Source organism: Oxyura jamaicensis, chromosome 4, assembly GCF_011077185.1.
Source record: "Oxyura jamaicensis isolate SHBP4307 breed ruddy duck chromosome 4, BPBGC_Ojam_1.0, whole genome shotgun sequence".
NCBI lineage: Eukaryota > Metazoa > Chordata > Aves > Anseriformes > Anatidae > Oxyura > Oxyura jamaicensis.
The window spans coordinates 42,176,903-42,196,955 of record NC_048896.1 but is presented as its reverse complement, the minus strand read 5'-3'; the positions used below and the strand labels follow the sequence as shown (position 1 = coordinate 42,196,955).

Genomic DNA, 20,053 nt, shown 5'->3' with positions numbered 1-20,053 from the left:
AGGCATTACAGATGGGAGACTGGAGACCACTCCCTGTAATTTTTGTCCTTCTCTCCTTGTGAAGAGCTAACATAGGAAGCACCTTCTAATATTAGTAGCTACCAGAAGGTGTGTTCGGTGCTTTGGTAGACTACGTAACAATACGAAGAAAGGGCTTCATCCATAAAGAAGGATGCATTGTAGATATCATCTGGAAACTGCTCTGGCAATAGAGATGCAAACCACCAAAAATGCAGTTAGCTTTTCTAATTATAAAAAGTTTGTTAAACATTAACCTTTTTAAATAATATGTATATATTACACAGCTGGCGTATGATAGCACTCCAATAACAGTTCAGACTGTCATTACTCTAATTAGATCTGTTCCTGTACTTGTCATATATAAATTCACCAAAAGTATTTAATGACTAGTCAGAACATTTAATAAGCCATTTATAATGAATTTGTATTAAGGAAGATGAGAACACTTAATTTTTATGCAATATTTTTAAGGCCTTTCTTTGCAGGCAATCATAGAACTGTTCGTCAAAGCATCCAAAGTCACTGAAAGATGACAAAAATATGAAGATTGTAAGCAGATTGATTTCAGAAGGTCTGATAATGGTTCACAAGTTTTTTGTTTGTTTGTTTTAATCAAAGTTCAATTTTGGAAGATTTGTAGAATGCAGACTATGATACTGCTCTGCTTTTTTAACTATTTACACTACAAATTGTATTGGCAATCCCAAAGGCAGCTGGACAAGGAGTAAGCATCTTCAAACAATTAAAAATAATAATAAATCACATTTATAAAATGAATATAATCCTGAAGCAGATGAAAAAGTCAGTGTAGATTTGACTGTATCATACACATTAAAGAACAGAACTAGAAATCTATTTTTGAAAGACTCAGTGCACTTGGAAATATCACTTAAATTTTTCTACCCTTTTCTTTATTTTTTATCTCTTTTTTCTTAATCACATTTTTTATGATAAAGTTCACATATTCGTTTATATATTATTAAAAGGTTATTTTTTAAAAAAAAAAAAATACAATAAAGTTTTGGAAAAAAGAAAATAGCCTGTGCTACTTATGGGGGAAAAAAAGAAGTTCATTGGCTAATGATAGTCAGCGTGTCCCTGTGGGTGTTTAAGGAAAGGTTGGATGTGGTACTTAGGGACATGGTTTAGTGGGTAGGGGGACAGTTGGATCAGATGATCTTGGAGGTTTTTTCCAACCTTGATTCTATGATAGATATCATAGTAAATAAGAGGATGTAAGCTCTCAGATATCATTTGAGATACTAATATTGTTATTATATAATCCCGTTAGGCTTGCAGTATAGAAGAAGCTGAAAATGGACATGAGAGAGAACAAGAGGAAATGCAGTATGGTACTTTCAAAACTAATCAGTCCGGAGAATTATTGTAAACCTAGATCTTTACAGGGAGGAAACTGCACAGAAGGCACTAATGACTGAAATGACCAAGAGATGACAGTGTATATAAAAATGAGGTAAATAGTAATAATGCAGTACACGAGGAAAAAATAGAAGCACACCATATTATGGGTCAACAAATCCCCCAATCCCCATTTATGTGTAACCATCAAAAACATCTGAAAATGCCTTGTCAATAGATAGCAGTGATAAACAGAAAGATAAAAAAAGGATGTTTGGAAGTAATTCAGAAGTGAAAAAATAGGAAATTAATTGAAATTGTTAGAACAATTTTTGGTAGTAGTATTAAAATTCTTTCTTTAGTATTAAAATTTATATTACTTATTTTAGAAAAAAGTGCAAATTCTATTTTGGAACTTCAAAACATATTGAGTGAACAATGAAGTTCTTCTGGTTTTGATATTTTTAGCCTGGAACATTTCTGTTTAGAAATTATTTTTATGTAGATAAATATTCTTATAAAAAGAATATTTCTAACACAAAATGAATCTCTAAATATATATACATGAATGTGTGTATGCTTTGTTGTTTTTTTTTTGTTGTAGTTTGTTTGTTTGTTTTAAATCACCAAATTACTGATGTACTTAAAGCCACAGTGACTCAGGAAGAAGGGAGACTGAATGATGTGCAGGATTCAAACAGTAGAGGTATTTGTGTATAAGAATGACTCCTCAACAAGGTGATTGACTCTGATTCCATCTGTCCAGGGAGAACTCTTAGCAAAAAATAAGAACTGTCTTCCTATTTGGAGAGATTTAAGAGCAGTCTATTAGACAGAAATGATGGGAAGAGAGGCTTTATTACTGGGGGTTTTGAGGAAAGGCCAGCAAGAGGCAAGCTTCATGCTTTGCACATGCAGGGGCAAAGTGATACAGGACAGTCAGTCTCCTCCTTCCCTCTACCCTGTTTTTTTTTCTGGATCCCATATGTAAGTTGCCTATGTAAGCAGCACTGTTAACCCTCTCTGCACAAAGCAGTATAAATCCGCTAGGGCAAAGTTGAAAATTAAGTGTTGTGAGCCTGTGAACTCCTGGTTTTGCTGCCTTTAAGGCAGGTACTGTGTTGAAAGCTGGTAGCAACTACTGAGCAATGTGAGGTGCATGTGCTTTGGCAAGACACTGTTTATTTTATAAATACCTTGAATAAAATTTAGACAGAAATCTGCTGTGACTTTTTTTCCTCCCCTTTCCAAACAGCATGTAAGATTGTCATGGTTACCTCCCATGGACCTTTTCCATCTAGCTGTGGCTGAGGATGGTGGGGAGCATGGTGTCACCTTTCTTATCACAGGAAGAAGGACCAGAACATAAATTAACAGCTGCCAGGTATTGAAGTAGAGTCTAAGGACATGTTGAATTCAGTTTAGAATACAGGTGTTGCTGTGCTTAAGAACTTACATAGATTCTGCTTAATTTTTTTATTATTATTATTTTTTTTTTTTTCCTGGATTGTTTTCTGTGACATAAAGGTGTTGTAGTTTGAGACTGCCTGGTTCACTACAGTGAGTATTCAGATATGAAAAACATATAGAAAAGCACTTTAAAACACAAGCAAAATATTTAGGAATGAAAACAAAAGGTTTTTTTTTAAGGTTTATTTTTTGTATGGTATGTCTTTCAGGTAGGGTCACAAAAAAGAAAAATGGTCACTGAAAGAAACTGGCACATGCAAAGCTATTATTTACTTATCAAAGCTCTGTGCTCAGATTTCACATGATGTTTTGAAAATCCACCCCCTACTGCCTGGTTTGAAATTATCAAGTGCACTGAAGAGGAAGAAATGGATTTATTGTCAGTGATTGCTCAGAAACTAGGTGCTTCAGCAAATTCAGAGTTTCCCAGTGAAGTTTGAAATCATTCTGTCCATCTTCCACAAGGAAGGGCTGTGACCTTGACCTTACGTTAAAAGCTCTTCAAAAGGCAACAGCATCAAGCATGCTGTGGGGACAAATATTGTGATGCAGCTGAATGTCATTGGGAAGCAAGGTACTGTATATCAGCCCTATGTAATGAATGCAAATTGTATTTTTAGGATCCAAATGGGAAAGCATAAAAGGCTACAAAAGCTTTAATTTATGATTTGTTCATTTAAAGCTTCAGGCCATTAAGTACCCATGAAATCACTATTTTATATGCTGCTAAGTGCATCTCTATCGTTTGAATAAAAAGATTGTTTTAATTCACCCTATATCAGATAAAACATTTTAATTGAGGGCATTTGTGATAACAAATTGACTGGAATTGGAAAGTAAATTAATGCTGAGTTCTGACAGCAGGACATCTTTGTGAATTTGCTTTTAGTGTTTGTGTGTGCATGAACAGTTACATTATATATGCGTTTATTTCTGTTGAGATTTCAGTTTCAAAGATTCTACCCCAAAATTTTGATTTTCATTGCTCTGGTAGGGTTCCCTAGATTCATATTTTTCCTACTCTTTCTGTGGAGCTCAGATTATCTCTTAAACATTTTGTAACGTTCTCCGACCTCCTTGCTAAGAGCCTCCGTTATTTAGGATGTGTTCTGAAAATAGGGAGTAGAAACAAGTAGATTAGAAGAAATTGATTATTTTCCTTCCCAAGAATATTTCAGTGTTTGCTTTTATTTGAGAGAATGTGGAGTTTAAAAGCCTACCTGCAGAATATGGAGATTTTAAAGAACATTCAATTAGAGATGTTGACATATTTTGTTTTGGCATTTTTGATTGAAATAAAACATTGCATTCCTGGAGCTGAAGTGGTTCATTTTCTTTTGTTTGTGAGCTGATCAGCATGCAGACATACTATATTGCCATTGTTGCCTGGCCTCCAATATTCTCTGTGGTGCTGAGAAATACCCCTCCCAGGATGAAGTGACTGAAATACCTAGATCATGACTTACATGACTAAATCATCTGCTGTAACTTGAAACTCTTGCTCTCTTGTGCAGAAATATCCAAATTCCCAGCAGGCATTATTCTAAGAAAATGCAGTTGAATTTCATTGATTTTTAAGCAAAAGACATTGTCCCATTTAATACAATAAATTGTTGCAATTTGGATTTAAAACAAGAACAGCAAAACAGATGCAAGACCCAGTTTTAGAAGAAAACAAACAAACAAACAAACAAAAAAAAAACATTGACATTTGGAAAATATTTCCAAACATAATTTTTAGGTGAAATTATTTCCTTAAAGTTCTGAAAATGCATTTGATGTCAATTTATGCACCAGGAAAGGTTACCCTCTGTCTCTCAGGACTGCTGGATTGCTTCTATAATGACTATTTCTCATTTATGGGAAGGTTCGCAACTGGGGGAAGGAGTAACCAAAAAGGGCTAAAAAGAAGCTTCTTAAAGTGATCTGTGGCCTGGAAAGACAAATAAAGGGCAATTCTGCAGTTCCTTGCTCAGACATGCTAGCCAATTAAGCAATTATATTATCTTGGGCTTCTCTGAGTAGCTTTTTCTGCCAGCCCATCTGGTCTTCTCCTTAACTTCTATGAGATTTCTGTTTGCAGCTCTTCTGTCTTCCTGTGTGTTGCTTCTCCATCACTGTTTTCTACCTTCTGGCTCTGTCTTTCCCCTAGCTTCTTCTCTGTTATTGATCACATAAGAGTAACTCATTACTAAGAATTGCTAGACAAAAGGCCTTACATTTTCATGCCTATTTTCTGTGATTATTCAGTATGCTGCAGAAATAAGCTTTTAAAATATGTCAGTTTTAAACTGTTTTAGTGACCCTTCTGCTTATCCATAGGTGAATAATTTTTCTAACAATTTTCAAATTCTGTACCTTAAAATGTTTTTCAACCTAATTCAAGGTGTGAAGCAAATGTACATTCTTCCTGTGAATTTGAAGTAGAATTATTGTTCATAGTGTGAAAGGGTATTTTCAAGAACATGTTTACCAGTTCCATTTAGTTAATGTATATTTTTTTCAAGGATTCCATTAATCTGTATTTGTCATTTATATAGATAAGAAAATGACTTGGAAAGTGAAGGCATTTATCTATTCACAAAATAAATAAATAAGTAAATACATAGTGCAGTACTTCAATTTGCCTCAATTTTTTATTCAACTTGGAGATTTAGTTCAGATTCAGTTAATGAAACTATCAAATCTGGGAAACAGAGAGAGAAGTACTGGGTGACAGAACACTGGAACAGGTTGCCCAGAGAAGTTGTGGAGTATCCTTCTCTGGAGAAGGATATCTCAAAACCCACCCGAATGTCATCTTGCACAATGTACAGTAGGTGATCCTGCTCTGCAGAGCGGTTGGAGTAGACGATATTCAGAGGTCCCTTCCAACCTCGGCCATTCTCTGATTCTGTGAAATATTGTTGTGAAAATGATAAATTGCAGTTTAATTAGATTTTTTAATTTATATTAAGTTAAAGGGATTTAAAAGTATTTATTTAACTTTTTGTTGTGTTTTGTTAATTTAACCGAAGTTAGAATGTGTCACAGGAAAAAAAGAAGGGTTTAAAGAAAGAGGAAGGGCTACCTTAAGAAGACTTGAATGTGCTTTGTAACAGTGTCCCTCCAGCATTTTGCCAGATTGTCCTCTATTATAGCAGAGCCTAACATTCAGGAACAGCAATATGGATTTATGCATGTTTTCCATGTATCATAGAAAAGACTTTGCTCTTTTTTTTTCTTTACCAGACCTTTTGTTTCTGCACATAGAAAATCAATCTTATTTAATGCATCGGGAAACTCTGTCTCCTCTTAAGACTCACTGCCTTTCACTTTGGGTTATCCTCTCAGCCAAATCCTGCGAGATTATAATTGATTTTAAAAGTCAGCAGCAAAAGTATTTGATCTTTGGGTGACAAACAGTCAAAGAGGAGCCCTCAGGATCAGTGTTAAACGTCAATGAAATTAGATTCATGCTAGGATAGGCAAGTTACAAAAATTCAAAACCAGTTGTAACTGTGACAGTAATAAATGGAAACTCAGCAAAATGAAGCTATTAGTCAACAATGTGCAATCTCATAAACGTGAACAAATGATTATGGAGCAGCTCAGGCCTGAATTAAAACCAAACAAGCTGAAACAAGCAATATCACTGAGATGGGTAAAATACATTTATTCAAGACAATGTAACAACACTTACATAAGAATAAAAGCTGAAGTTTCAGCTGATATGTTCAAGATAATTTGGATGTCATCACTCAAAACAGGCAAAGGCACCTGTGTTCACCTCAAGCACCGTGTGCAGTTTTGGGTGCCACAATATAAGAAGGATATAAAATTGTTAGTGTGTGTCCAAAGCAGGGCAACAAAGATGGTAGAGGACCTAGAGGGCAAGATGTATGAGGAACAGCTGAGGTCCCTTGGTTTGTTCAGACCAGGGAATAGGAGACTGAGGAGAGGCCTCATGGCAGCCTGCAGCTCCCTCACAAGGGTAGCAGAGGGGCATGCCCTTTGCTGACAGGGACAGGACCTGAGGGAACTGCATGGACCTGAGTAATAGGAGGTTCAGGCTGGGTATTAGAAAAAGGTTCTTTACAAAGAGTATGGTTGGGCTCCCCACAGAATTGGTCATGGCTCTAAGCCTGCTGGAGTTCAAGAAGCCTTTGGACAATGTTCTGAGATGTAAGGTTTAATTTTTAGGTAGTCCTATGTAGAGTCAGGAGTTGGACTTGATCTTTGTGGATGCCTTCCAATTTGGGATATTCTGTTTTGTTCTGACACATGTACTGCTAATACTGGGGTGTTGGGTGCTAAACCCAGTGATGTACCTCCCATTAGAGCTACCAGTAATAGCATGTTAAATGTAGCCAAGTTGTTAAAAATCTTGTATCATAAAAATGTGGGACTGACCAAAGAAGTCATGGGCAATTTTTGCTGCTGTTTACAGGTAACAATGGTGGGGCTATTTACTACTGTGCTATCACAAGCTACTAAGTTCAATGCCATTGACTCCTGAGCAACAAGGAATATGTTAATTGACAGCTAAAGAAAGGACCCAAACCTCTTCTGTTGTTTTTGTTCTGGTTTTTGGCATTGCCTTCTTTTTTATTTTTACTTTTCCTCTTTTCCTTTCCTCTTTTACTTTCGTCTTTTCCCAGACATTCATGCATGTCTGGGAAGTACTTGATGTCCACTCTGGATTTTGAAAGGCTCTGTCTTCATATGAAGCAGCACCAATCCATTTGCAAGTCCTTCATTATCAGTTATTCTTCCAGACTGAGAAAGCAGAGAATTACCATTTAGCAGTTGCTAGTCATGAGTGCCTGTGGCTGTAGTGTATGTTATTAAAGTAAATGAGAAGCATTCTATTGCCATTTAGAACAAGGTGTCTTTTAATCCTTTATAAGTGCTCCGAAATCTAAGCCTTCTCCAGCCTCCATTAAAACCAGTGGAAGACTTTTTATTGATTTAGAGGAATCAATAGCTTGAATGTCTCTCTTCCCTTGTACCTTCTTTCCTTCCAGTTTCCACTTCTCTGGTGGCTTTCCTATCTGTGTCTCCAGGTGATATAGGAAGATATGCAGTTAACTTAGATGCAAACAAGCCAAAATAAAGCAAACAAATTCCACTCTTTTATCTTTCATTTTTCAAGTTTGTAAGACTTTATAGCAGGCATCTAGGTGACTTTGTGCCAACTGGTGCCTTTGTAGCACTCTGACTTGGCTGCATTTTCACTCCTGTTTTCAAGGCCTTTCTGTTGTTTTTCCCTTGGTTGTACTAAAGAAGTCTGCTAGTTGCCTTGACAAATATTTGTTTCTGTGTAAGTAAGCATCTAACTTTTTTTTTCTTTTTTTTTTTTTCTCGTTTTTTTTTTTTTTTTTGTCAGGATTTGTATTCAGCTGACTGTTGTGCTACTGTTTACCAGAGTTCAAAACCTGGGCAAATAGCAATTCGTTTGGGCTGAATAAGTAATACCTTATTTTAGGGGGCACAAATAACCATGTAATTATTTTGAATTAAGAAATTACCATATCATTTCAAGCTCATTACATGGGTATTTATTCTCAGGAGATTATGTGCAAACTGTTACAATAATAATTAATGTAACTTTTATTTTTAAGGGCAATAAGTATAATAGTAAAGAAAGAAAGGACACGTTCTTTGTGAACAAGGCCTTAAAATGACAATTCCACCACAGATGTTGTGTGGAGCTACATTTTGATGTTGAAGACTAAGAGACTTATTATTCTTGTATAGTGTTGAAGTGAAGAAGCAACTAGTAATGCACATATTTGTAACTTTTCATGTGGTATGGTAAAGAATGGATGTTAAACTGCACAATCCTAATTAGGAAGGGCAGAATCCCTTTCAATGGCTAAAGGGGTTATTTATATATGTTTAGTATATAATATTTAAATGATATAATTTCTATAATTTCTAAAAAACAGCACAGTTCTGATAATTTTTTCCCCCAACAGTTTATCAGGAAATCAGCTGTCCTGTAATCTATAGCAATCCTGGAAGCTTGCCACTGTACCTGGTCTCTTGCAACAGGACTGCCCTGAATCCACACAAGAGAGCCTGGGCTCTTTGGGAGCTGTAACTCAGGCAGAGAGTGAGGATAATGAGCTCGAAGCTGGCTCAGCTTTTTAATCTCAATTCTTGTCTTTTGATAGTAGAGCAATTAACTGTTTTTTGGGCTAATGGCCTTCCATTTTCTCAGCATTCATCATATTTCTGTGATAAGCCACACCACTATGGGGCTGGTGTATTTCCACCTTTCTAATTCCCTTCTCTCTGACTGGCCCCCCAACCTTATATTCAACCTGTGCCTGTATCGTTTCTTCCAAGAGACTGTTCACAAGTAGAGGATCCACAACTTTTGAAGGATCTGATCTGGTGGATACAGCAAGTCTTCAAGAATCTTTGCATCAGGCGTCTGTAAAGCTGCAGCTTGTGTTGCAGAACCTACAGCTTGCCCAAGTCCTCAACTCCCCCTGTTCTGCTTCCTCAAACAAAGAGTAAGATTGCTATTGGTTTCCTTTCATGATTATAAATGTCTATTTAATCTCTCTAATCTTCTTAACACCAGCTGAAATATCTAGCAGACAGAAATGTGAGAAATATTTGCTGTGAGGTAGAAATTCACCTAGTCATAAAATAATTGCTTCTAAACTGTTATTCATTCATGGCATGATTTTAATTACATTATACTTAAGGGATCATAATGAAACAGACTTCCAAATTTACCCTGGGGTATTTTTTCTGCAGTATTGGATTGGAAAGCTGTAATTTGAATAAATGAAATGAGTAACTGAAGACAGACTCTCCCTCTTTCCAACATGTCTCATTAAAAAAAAAAAAAAAAAAGAAAAAAAAAGAAAACTGTGTCATTTAAGTAATTAGCAAGATGTTGACAAAATGCAGGAAGTGTGCAGCAGATATTTTGTATACTCAGCTGAAAACAAATTAATAAAGTAGATTTCTGTACAGATAAGCCAAGCTAGTTTTCTGAAGGGCAAAAGTCTTATTTGTGCATGTTCAACTGAAGAGGAAAGAGGCAGTGAGAAAATAAATGCTCATGAAAACCTGGAAATGGCCTTGTTATTCATTTGAGAAAGGGAGAGCAATAATATTCAAAAAGCCCTTAGGTGTATTGTATAGATGTCAGACCTTGCTTCTTAGAAAAGAGGAGTTAATGAGTGCTATTGCTGTTCAGCACAAGAGAGATAAAAATAAGTGTTGAAGGATCTGCTGTGATAGGCAATAGCATGAAATTACTAGATTCCACCTCAGATCCTTCCCTGCTTTCCCCTTCACTCCCATGAGCTTGCTCTGACTGAACTGTGTTTCTCAGCTGTTGTGGCAGTTTCATGAAGTTCTTGGTTTTCTCTGTATCAGGCTTTGCTGAAATTCACAACTCTCTTCTTTTTCTGATTCAGTGCATTTATGTCTTTGGTCTTGTTCATTTATAAAACTGGCTTGATTTTGGTTAATTAATTGAGGTCAGTGCATTCCTCCCGCAGATGGTTGGAAACACAGGCTGTTTTCCAAAGGTTTTGGGAATGAACATGTCCAGTGAGATGGGGCTGTTATTAAAGAGCTGAACATAGGCCAACATACCTGAATATGAACTAATGAGGACAATGCAACCATGCATCTCAGACATTTTTGTTAGATAAGTCATTTAGTGACAGACCTCCCTTATGTATGTGGAAGTTGTCCTTCATGTTGGAAAATTTACTTCTAAAATGAAATCAGCTCGTGCCTTTACCTAACCCTCAAATTACTACTGATATTATCTTACCTTCCCAAATCACTGTTTCACTGCTGGGAAAGAGAACCATTCTTTCAGTGTCCTCTTCTCACCCCTGATGTTTTACAATACTCTTAGAAAAGATACAGTGAAGATCTGCTCTTCCAGCGACCCTTCACAATGTATCAATAGATGGCAGTAGCTGAATTCTCATCTAAAATAAAATAAAAAAAAAAAACCTGGAAAATTTTCATAATTGGCTTTTTCTATAAGAAAAGATTAATGTACTCTTTATGGGTTAAAAATAAGGCAAGTTCTTTCATAAATCAGGGTCAAAGTGCAATTTCCCTGGTTTCTTTCATTATCAGAAGTATAGATATAAAGTTGCTTAAAACAGCACCAAATTTACTGGAAGACATAAAATAAAAGTATCTACAGATTCAACAGGGGATCGGAAACAAGGATCAGTTCAATTCTATTAATATTTCACTGGAACCTATTTGGAGACTTGTTACTAATGGAATGGTTATGATTATTCACTCCAGAAACAGATGACCAATACCTGCACCATAATTCTGAGTGAGGAAGTTCTGCTTTCCAAGATGATTTACTTCTTTTGGAATTTCCCCAAATATTTTCCTAATGTCAATCCATATATTATATTGCCCCCTGGTAAGTACAACTTTATAACAAAGTAGCATACTATTTTTGAAAATGGCTGTTTTAATAACTCTAGTTAATATGGAAGCAAGATCCCAAATTGCTCTGTAATCTCCATTGTTTTAATGGAGTATGTCTAAAGAGCTTGCCCATTTAACTAGTAACTCCACAATTTTGGGAGATTCCCAAGATACTCATGTATTTAGTCTATTTTTCAAAAATGCCTGCACAGATCAGGTAACTTATCAAGATGAGTCTGAATTAGGAAATAATGCTCTACATATTACTAAGCATTCTATCAGGTGCTATCATCTTTTCAAAGGGCACAAACATGCTTGAAGATATGTCCTTTTGTTATAAAGGGGGACTCTGCAGTACTCATTTACTCTAGAAAGCATATTTGTAGTTCGCAATTACCTTAAGAGGTCATTTAGCCATTTCTTATTCAGTGAAGCAGAATCAAGAATATTTAGATGAATGTATCCTATGTATTCATCTATTTAATGTGGTTCCTATATCCTGACAAAAAGAGAAAATTCTGCAATGATGCTGTGTGGCCAGTGGAAAAAAATATATTTGCCGAACAGTAGTGAAGTAGTGAACTTCATTGCAAGTTTATTTTTCTCCTCCCATGCTTATATTTCTGTAGTACAGAATTTACAATTCGTCATGGTATTGCTGGAGAAATTTTGATAAAATCATTTTTTTAAATCCAATATTTTATGCATATTTATTATACATTTTAAGTGAAAACTCATTTTGAAACATCATGTAGGTTTTTAGATCTCTTAGATTTTTCTCATCAAAAGCAAAATGTTAGTGAAATCAGCACAATCCAGTAAACTAAAGCATATGGCTGTTGATGTATCAAAATTTCTTAAAGGAAAAGAATTTAGAGCTCTGGAACAAAATTTCAGAACGCTGTATCATCTGAATTTTTGGGTCTATGGAAATATTCTGTGCTTTTTTACAAGCTCACCTTTTTTAATCTTAATCATGATTAGTTAATTATTATTTGTATAATGCACTTTCTTTTCTTCTCCCTTTCTGCTAGTGTTTAAGTAGTGCTACAGTAAGAAACATTCTGACAGATATATTTTTATGACATACATTTCTGTTAGCAGTTGGGGAAATGCATTGCCTGGTAATTGGCAAATCAGTATTTTCAGATTGCTAGCACAGGTCAGAGGACTGTAAAATGCTGGAAGTTTATATCTAAGTATACTATGGAAGTATTATCTAAGCTCTGAGAGTCTTTTATTAGCAAAGCTGTGCTGCACACTCCAAAACAGAAGATTTTTCCTGATTTTTTGTTAGGTAAGCTCTTCTGGATAGGAGTTGGCACTTTTTTTTTTTTTTTTTTTTTTTTTTTTTTTAATCTATTTTTAAGTGACATGCTTGTTGCTGTATCATTTTAAAACTGTCATTTGTTAATGTACTGTTGTTACTATTGCAGGCTTTGAAAAGTATGAAGCACTGTCAGACCCGATTGTGTTACAGCTTGCACACACCTGGAACTAAAAGGTAACTCCAGGGTTCCATATTTAATGCAACTATATGGAAAGAGACCAAAAATGGAAACAGACAAGAATATAAGGAAACAGGGTCTGTTGATCAGTATGATTGCTGGCTATCCCAACAAAACAATGACTTTGAAATGTTATTAAAATTCGGCTATGTTTACTGATAGTATCTTTAAGAAGCAGTACAAACAATATTTGTCTTAGCCAAGCAGTGGAAAGTTAGGACTGCATGATCTTGTCCAGCACAATTTCCAGGTAAGCTACAGTGCACCTGTATCACATACATATCTAGTTATTTAATGATTTTTACACTTTCCATTCTGATCTCTCTCTTTTACAAGCTAAAAACACTAAAATAGATGTCTACATGCTTCTGCATGCCATTTAAATAGATGCAATTTTAATCCAAAAGTGAGTGTTACTTGCATATCTACAAGATCATACAGTGCAGTCACTTTACATGAGATGCAATTTTTATGATGAAAAAGAACCTTAAGCAAATGGGTGAAGAATGTTATCCATTGTCTCCCCCAAATCATAATCCATTATTTGAGTCAAAAATCTGTCAGCCACATAGCAGTTCCTTTTCCTAAACTGAACATTATAGGCAGCAATGTAACAGTAATGTTGCTCAAAGAAAATGCAGCCATTGTTTAATGGGGAAAATTATACTCATTTTACCAGCAGCATGCACTTCTAAATCCCTTTGGCTGTTTCCAGGTACCCCTTCCTCTGCTTGCAACCTAGAACTAGCCACAGTTTGTATTCCCAGATCTAAAAACATTCTAGTAATGAAAGAGGCTTTAAGTGGCACATGTGTCTTTCTCAATGCTTTGAAAGTCGAGACTCATTTATGATCTTTCTTGAAATCACATTCAAAACATACTTAAGTGTAAGGGTGGAAATGAAGAGATTTGGCTTAATAAGATTCATCTTTATCTTCTTATAAATTCTTTCTAAAGCAACACCCATCTGTAAGCTGTAACCAGAACATCATTTCCATTTTTCAAAGCAACACAGAGTGACTCTGGAAGTTTGTACTCAAAGATCTGTTGTGGAGAATTAAGCAGGATTTTTTTCCCACAGGCACTTTGTATGAATAAGAAAATCTCTTCTAACTTAATGTAGAGAGCAAGAATTGCCAAGCTGCTAGAGGAGAAGATGGATTTCCAAGGATTAAAAACAAACAAACAAACTTCATAACAGCTGAGCTTTAAAGAAAATTGTCTGATCTGTTTTTCAGAGATCACTGGTTTTTTTAACCAGTAATGGGGTTAAAGGTACCTTTTCCTATGGTAAGGACTTCTCATCCACAGTTGAGCAATTTCTCCAAAATATATCAGCAAATAGTTTTAGACCAGAATATTGCCAATGAAAAACTGATTGCCTTTTCATTAGATAGATAATTCTAATTGTACAGATTGAGTCTATGGGGTATAATATTTCATGTAAGCCTATGTTTGAAAGTAAAAACTATCATTTGCTTGCTATTTCACATCATCAAGATTAAAAAGGATTGCTTGCTTAAAATGTAAATGCAAGTGTATGTAACTCAGGGATCAAGGTGGTATCGGTATAGACACAGCCACAATACTTTTGTACCTTTTAAAAGTACTTTTTAAAGTTTTAAAAAATAAAAAGAAATACCCACCTGCTCCTACACTTTTTCACTGGTCATTATACCCATCTAAAATTAAACAGAGGAACAAAAGAGGGTAAATTCATAATACCCTGAGTTATCTTTATTTCAGTAACATCTATTTCAAGTCATGTTGTTCTTTTATGTTTGGAATTGCAGATGGTGGATGTACTACAGAGCTCCCGAATGCATCATGTAGATTTAAGAACCAGTCTGTAGGAATCTCAGTTGCTAGCTAATGACCAAATTTTGATTTAATCTATTTTTATTTTTCCTCTTTCTAGTTATTTTTCCTTCTACTAGGTTGGAGACAGGATAGTAAATAAATAAATAAGAATATAGAAAAAAGATAGTACTACCAACATTTTTTTCCTTCTCCCTAGCCTGCTAGTCGGCAGGATATTCACAGCCTCTATTTTGTGATGATTGTTGGGATGATGAGTAAATGCTATGAAGTTTATTTCCCAGACTTACCAGATCCTCTGTCAGAGCTTTGGATTTGCAAACTTTTGCAGTACTACTGCATTACTGCTTGGTAATTTTCTAGAGAATTCTGTATTTTCTACAGAATAAATATTTATCCATGGAAGTATCAGTTAGGCAAGCAAACCTATTAGATTAAAGAAAATGTACGTAGAGCTTGTTATAGATCAAACTGGTCAGTAGAACAGAAATTATTCCCAGATACACTTTTAGTAGCGAATGAGCTCCCTTGTGCAACAAGGTGTTGCATCTGAGAGTACCTGGGAGTTTTGAGGCTCTGCCCAGCTCTCTCCCAACCCCTCCCTGCAGGATGTCTGGACAGAGCAGGCTGGCGTGGGAGCTGGACCGTGCTCTTGCTCCCCTCAGCTGCCAGATGCTTTGAGCTCAGCTCTAAGCAAAAGCTAATACTCAGCAGCTGCTGTCCTTGATAGACAGCTGATCACTGTGTGCTCCTTTGCCCTCTTGCTTTTATTTCCCCCATCAAGCTGTACAAATAGGTATGTTGCTCTGTCCCCTGTTCAGCCAGCCAAAAAGCTGATCTGAGTCAGGACACACTCCAGAAATATCCTTGCAGCATAAGAACAAAGCACAAGATGGGTTTTGCAAGCATCTGTTTTGTGGTAGCTTGAGGCTGACTATATTTCCCTGCATTGGCTAAATAAGGGCCAATGGGTCAAAGTCTTAATAGTATCTATTGAGTTTGTGAGTTATTCTACTGATGGTGGGAACAGCCATTCTTGTACTATGATCACTGTTAAATCACTTAAGCTAGTTTCTGCTAAACTGGTGAGGTGATAAACCAGGCCGACATGTACCCTATCCAAATGGCAAATGCACTCAGCATTAGAAACCTCAGAATAAATACTCCAGCATCTATGGAAATACTGATTTTTCCTTCTCCCTTAAGATACAGATGATCCCCAGGGAGGATCTCCGCTCTCTGTGAGTACTTCTGTAACAGCAAACATCAGAGTGTCCATGACCCAGAGATCTCAGATGCAAATCAGCTTCTCTTTGGAGCTGGACAGGTGAGATCTCCTTTCTCTCCTTTCCCAAATGTCCCTGGAAGAAAAACAACAAAACAGGCAGCTAATGGGGAAAAGGATGCACAAGCATGGCCAGTGTCCATCTCATTTTCTCTACCAGACATGACTCATGGTAGTGCTTTAAATAGTTTAAGCAGAACAGGTGATGAGAATGCATATGATCTACTAATGTTTTCTTCAGTGCATTTTTTTTTTTTACTTTTCCCAGACTGACCTGCTATCACCTTTAGTAAAGCATGCATACTTAGTTTGTTTTCTGAAAATAAATATTCTTTATAATTAAAAGTGCAAAGATCTTGCTGAAGTGATTGTTTTAACACTGAGGGAGTTTTGCTGTAGTTTTGTCCTAGATTACCCAGAGGCTGTAAAGATAGTTTCAATATTATTGTTTCCATCAATAATGGGTAATGATATCAATAAGATAAAGACAAGAACATGTTAGCCTCAAGCCTTGAAAACGCATTTATCCACATGCCTTCTGCCAGAGCCATGGTGGTGTGGCAACACAGAAAAAAAATAATTGTAGTACCTTAAAATTTAGTACTGTGATTAGTTCAAGTATCAGAAGATACCTGTGGCTTTCCAGCCCTTAATTAAACCATAGGTACTTCTTTGCTTCCCCTTACTACGTATGTTTTACTTTTATCAAAGATGGAAAGCCTAAATGTTTCAGGATTGTTGATTGTGCTTTGTCTCAGAAATGGCTCCAACCTGGGGGCTCTCAGAATTACAATAAATCTGTGGTTTGCTCTGAATGAACTTAGAGCATTTGCCGGGACTGGAAATCATGTAGTGTAACTAAGGCGATAGTCCATTCACAGCTTTAATTCTCTAAGGTTCAGGGAGCCTCCTGCAAAGTGCTTCCTTTTAGTGTCTCTTGGAGGACTTAAAAAAAAAAAAAAAAAAAAAAAAAAAAAAAAAAAAAAGTAAAGCTTAATGCAAAAGTGTTGTTTCCTGTCAGCTTTTCTAAGTATGTACAAGCATGTTACAGTTCACTGCTGAGGATGAGAGCACAGTTTTCCAGTAATGTGCCTTTTGTGCTTTTTCAGGCAGGAAGAGGATCTGTTTTCTGTTTCAGCTTTCAAAATATGGTATTTAAAAGGAGATCCATTTCTTTTGTCAGACTGCAAGAGCAAATGCTACATATTATATATACCTTTCATTTAGGCAGTGTATCGTGATATAATTTCATTTAATTCACTGACATATTAAAATGTAAAAGTATTTCTTTCTGACAGTGTTTACAGAAAAGAGGAACAGAAATGAAAAACAGCCCAGAAGTGTTTTTGAGGGACATACTCTGCCTTTCCTTGTTTTTTGGGTAGTGGTGCTTCCTGGAGCTGTGAAGGTAGAAGGTCATCCATCCAAAGCCATGCTTGGATGCTGGCCTGTGTGGAGGAGGGTTTAGCTGTCTTCATCACACAATCCTCCACATGTGGAGGCTTTTTGGAGTGACTTGGTGTGGAGTGACAGTGAAAGAGGATGGTGAAATGGGCAACACTGGAGGAAGGGTTTGGCAGGCCAGGGAGAGAGAGACACACACTGCGTGCCATTAACTGTGAGTCTGCGAGCACAGCTTTCCTCTTTCTGCAGAAACAGCTGTTTTTTTGGCATCTGTTTTTACCTGTTTCTAAAGAGCAGTGAATTCTGTTTTGAAAATCTTGCAGTAAGCATGCACAGCAATCTGTTGTATTCTGTAGTGTTTTATCTGTCTTGAGAAAAAAAAAGCAAACAATCAAACAAACAAACAAAAAAAGACAAATCCCAAAGTCCTTTTGAGGAGAGAATCCTGTGCAGCATGTGAGGATCCAAAGTGAGGTAGTAGAATAGAAAAACTACACAAAGTCAGGCGTAGTAATTACTAGTGTCTCCCCAATGTGTGATTATTCCTCATTCTGTCCTTTCTCTGGCTTTATTCATAGAGCACCTGCTAAGACTTACTGTGTTTTGTGCATTTGTCCCCCTATCTGCTACAAGCTCATGTAAATCCTGGGGTAATTTAGAAATCCTTTATCTAGGATTTTGCTTGTTCAAAACAATTTAATAACCTGTGCAGAGATAGTTTTATGTTAAAGGTTTTTAGATTGTATTTCATATTTTCATAATGTAGTGAGCACAAATGGCTACACATTCATATCTGCTTAAACTTGCTAAATCATAAGGAGCCATGTTACAAAAAAAGGCAGAACTGTTCCAGGCAACACTAAATTTATGGGACAAGGATGCTAGATGACAACAGAATTGCAAAGAAAGTGCTTAGTACATCAGAAATTAATACCTCCTGAGTCCTTTTTCATGGTGATGATTATAAGTATTCACTCTGTGTTTGAACATAATATACTCAGAACAGCAGTTTAATAAATGTACTAGAGATTATTGGAAAAAAATGCAAGTTGCGGGTCATGTTTGGGTTTTCATTGGGCAAATAACTGTCATTTTCTTCTCAATGAAAAATAAAATTGCAAAGTTACAGGAGGTTTTCAGATTCTGTGCATACAAATGGGTAGTTTATATCTGTGCTCTGAGCAGCTCAGAGGTATACAGTCGAAAATAAGCAGGTCGCGCCTCTTGCTCTGACAAGGTCAGTTTGGTTTGAGGACTTGCTGGACAGGGCCGACTGCAAGGTGCACTCACAGAGTCTTGGAGGTCAGTGGTATAAATGTTTGTGGAAAGATGCTGTCTCTGTAAAAAGTCTGAGGAAATGTATTCCTAGCAGGCACATAGGTAGGCATTCAAAAGTAGAATTTGGGCCTTGATAAATGTTGATATATTAAAAAATCATTAACATTGATTTCTTCTGCATTCCAGTTCTTGAGTGTTTTTATTCTACGTTTTTCTCCATCTTCTCTCCAAGGATTGGTAGGCTTGGAAATGTACTTTTTGTTATGAGAACAAAATGTCTTTTATAACTCCAGGAGCTGTTACTTTAGTATTGGACCACTGACCAAATGTTGTCAGAGATGGCAATGCTACTGACTCCCATTTAGTCATTGATGGCTACCTTAGCATAAATACTCACCAATGTATGAAGGAGAGAAATGGTCACCCCTCAGCAAAAGGAGAGAGGGAGCCTGCAGCCTCTCTCTATGCTTAGCTGACTGAATTTTTCCCAAAGAGCAATCAAACCTTTACATTTTACACTTCAAATAAAAATTTCACTGCCTCTACCTTATAATCCATTTATTACATTCATATGATGTACCTGTTTTATTTCAGGTAGCAAATCAGATATAAACTTTTATTTTTAATAATGAATCACACTTCTGGGCACACTTAACCAGAATTCATGTATGGTCTATCCAGTATTCTCTGTGCGACTCTTTATATCCAATAAAAAAATGTACAGCTTAATCAGTTGTAACCTTAGTTATATAACAGAATGGCTGTTGATCCTATATTTGATGAAATCATCCTTTTTTTATTTATTTCAGATATCACAGTCTCATGCAAAATGCAAAAGCCATATAGTTTATTTCAGCTGAAATCATATAAATGAATTATTTGTTTCTAGACATACTCTTTGCTAATTTGTGACACAGTAAATTTGAGTCATTTTTTTGTCTGTTACCACAGCTTGTCATACACATTCACATACAATCCCAGACAAACAGCTATTGGAACTGAAGAAGCATTCAGCAGAATTGGTGGTGGTGTATAACATAGCTTGACTAATTAGGCCACATTTACTGTGGTTAACGTGCAATTTATTCAAAGTGGAAGGTACGTCTAAAGAGGATAAGTAACTGTGTTTGTGTTGGCTATGAGTTTCCCTCCTAATTTTTACCCCATCTGATCTGGAAATTTATCTTTTCTGTGTTTTCAGGAGATAATGTTAATGCAATATAAGATGTTAATGAGACTTCAGTCCATTTAGCTTTGAGGTATGACAGTTTTTTCCCCTCACTTCCTCTTAATGATCTGATAGTATGTTGCTACAGGAAAGAGAGAGAGATGCATTGCTGGTAACTAAAGGTCAGGGGCCCTAGGCTGCATGGGCTGATGTGGTGATCAGACCCAAAGAGAAAAGGGAAGGGTGATGCTTCCTCAGTGTCAAGAGTGGCCTCACAAAGGTCATGTATCTGAAATAATAGCAGTCTGAAGCCACATGTTGCTA

General features: G+C 36.2%; 3 long non-coding RNA genes across 3 annotated transcripts in view; all 3 read left to right on the top strand.

Moving 5' to 3' along the window:
* Window positions 1-1,517, top strand: part of LOC118167123 — a 50,632-nt gene extending 49,115 nt beyond the window's left edge. Inside the window, exon 7 of the long non-coding RNA XR_004750954.1 lies at window positions 1,313-1,517. This is a non-coding gene — a long non-coding RNA (uncharacterized LOC118167123). The remainder of the gene's footprint in view (window positions 1-1,312) is intronic.
* Window positions 1,518-9,174: 7,657 nt separating this feature from the next.
* On the top strand, window positions 9,175-12,766 carry LOC118167125. The gene is made up of 3 exons (XR_004750956.1): window positions 9,175-9,353; window positions 11,134-11,260; window positions 12,705-12,766. It is a non-coding gene; the product is annotated as an uncharacterized LOC118167125 (long non-coding RNA).
* A 3,042-nt stretch (window positions 12,767-15,808) lies between these two features.
* LOC118167126 lies at window positions 15,809-19,821 on the top strand. The gene is made up of 3 exons (XR_004750957.1): window positions 15,809-15,921; window positions 19,513-19,659; window positions 19,763-19,821. It is a non-coding gene; the product is annotated as an uncharacterized LOC118167126 (long non-coding RNA).
* Window positions 19,822-20,053: the final 232 nt, after the last annotated feature.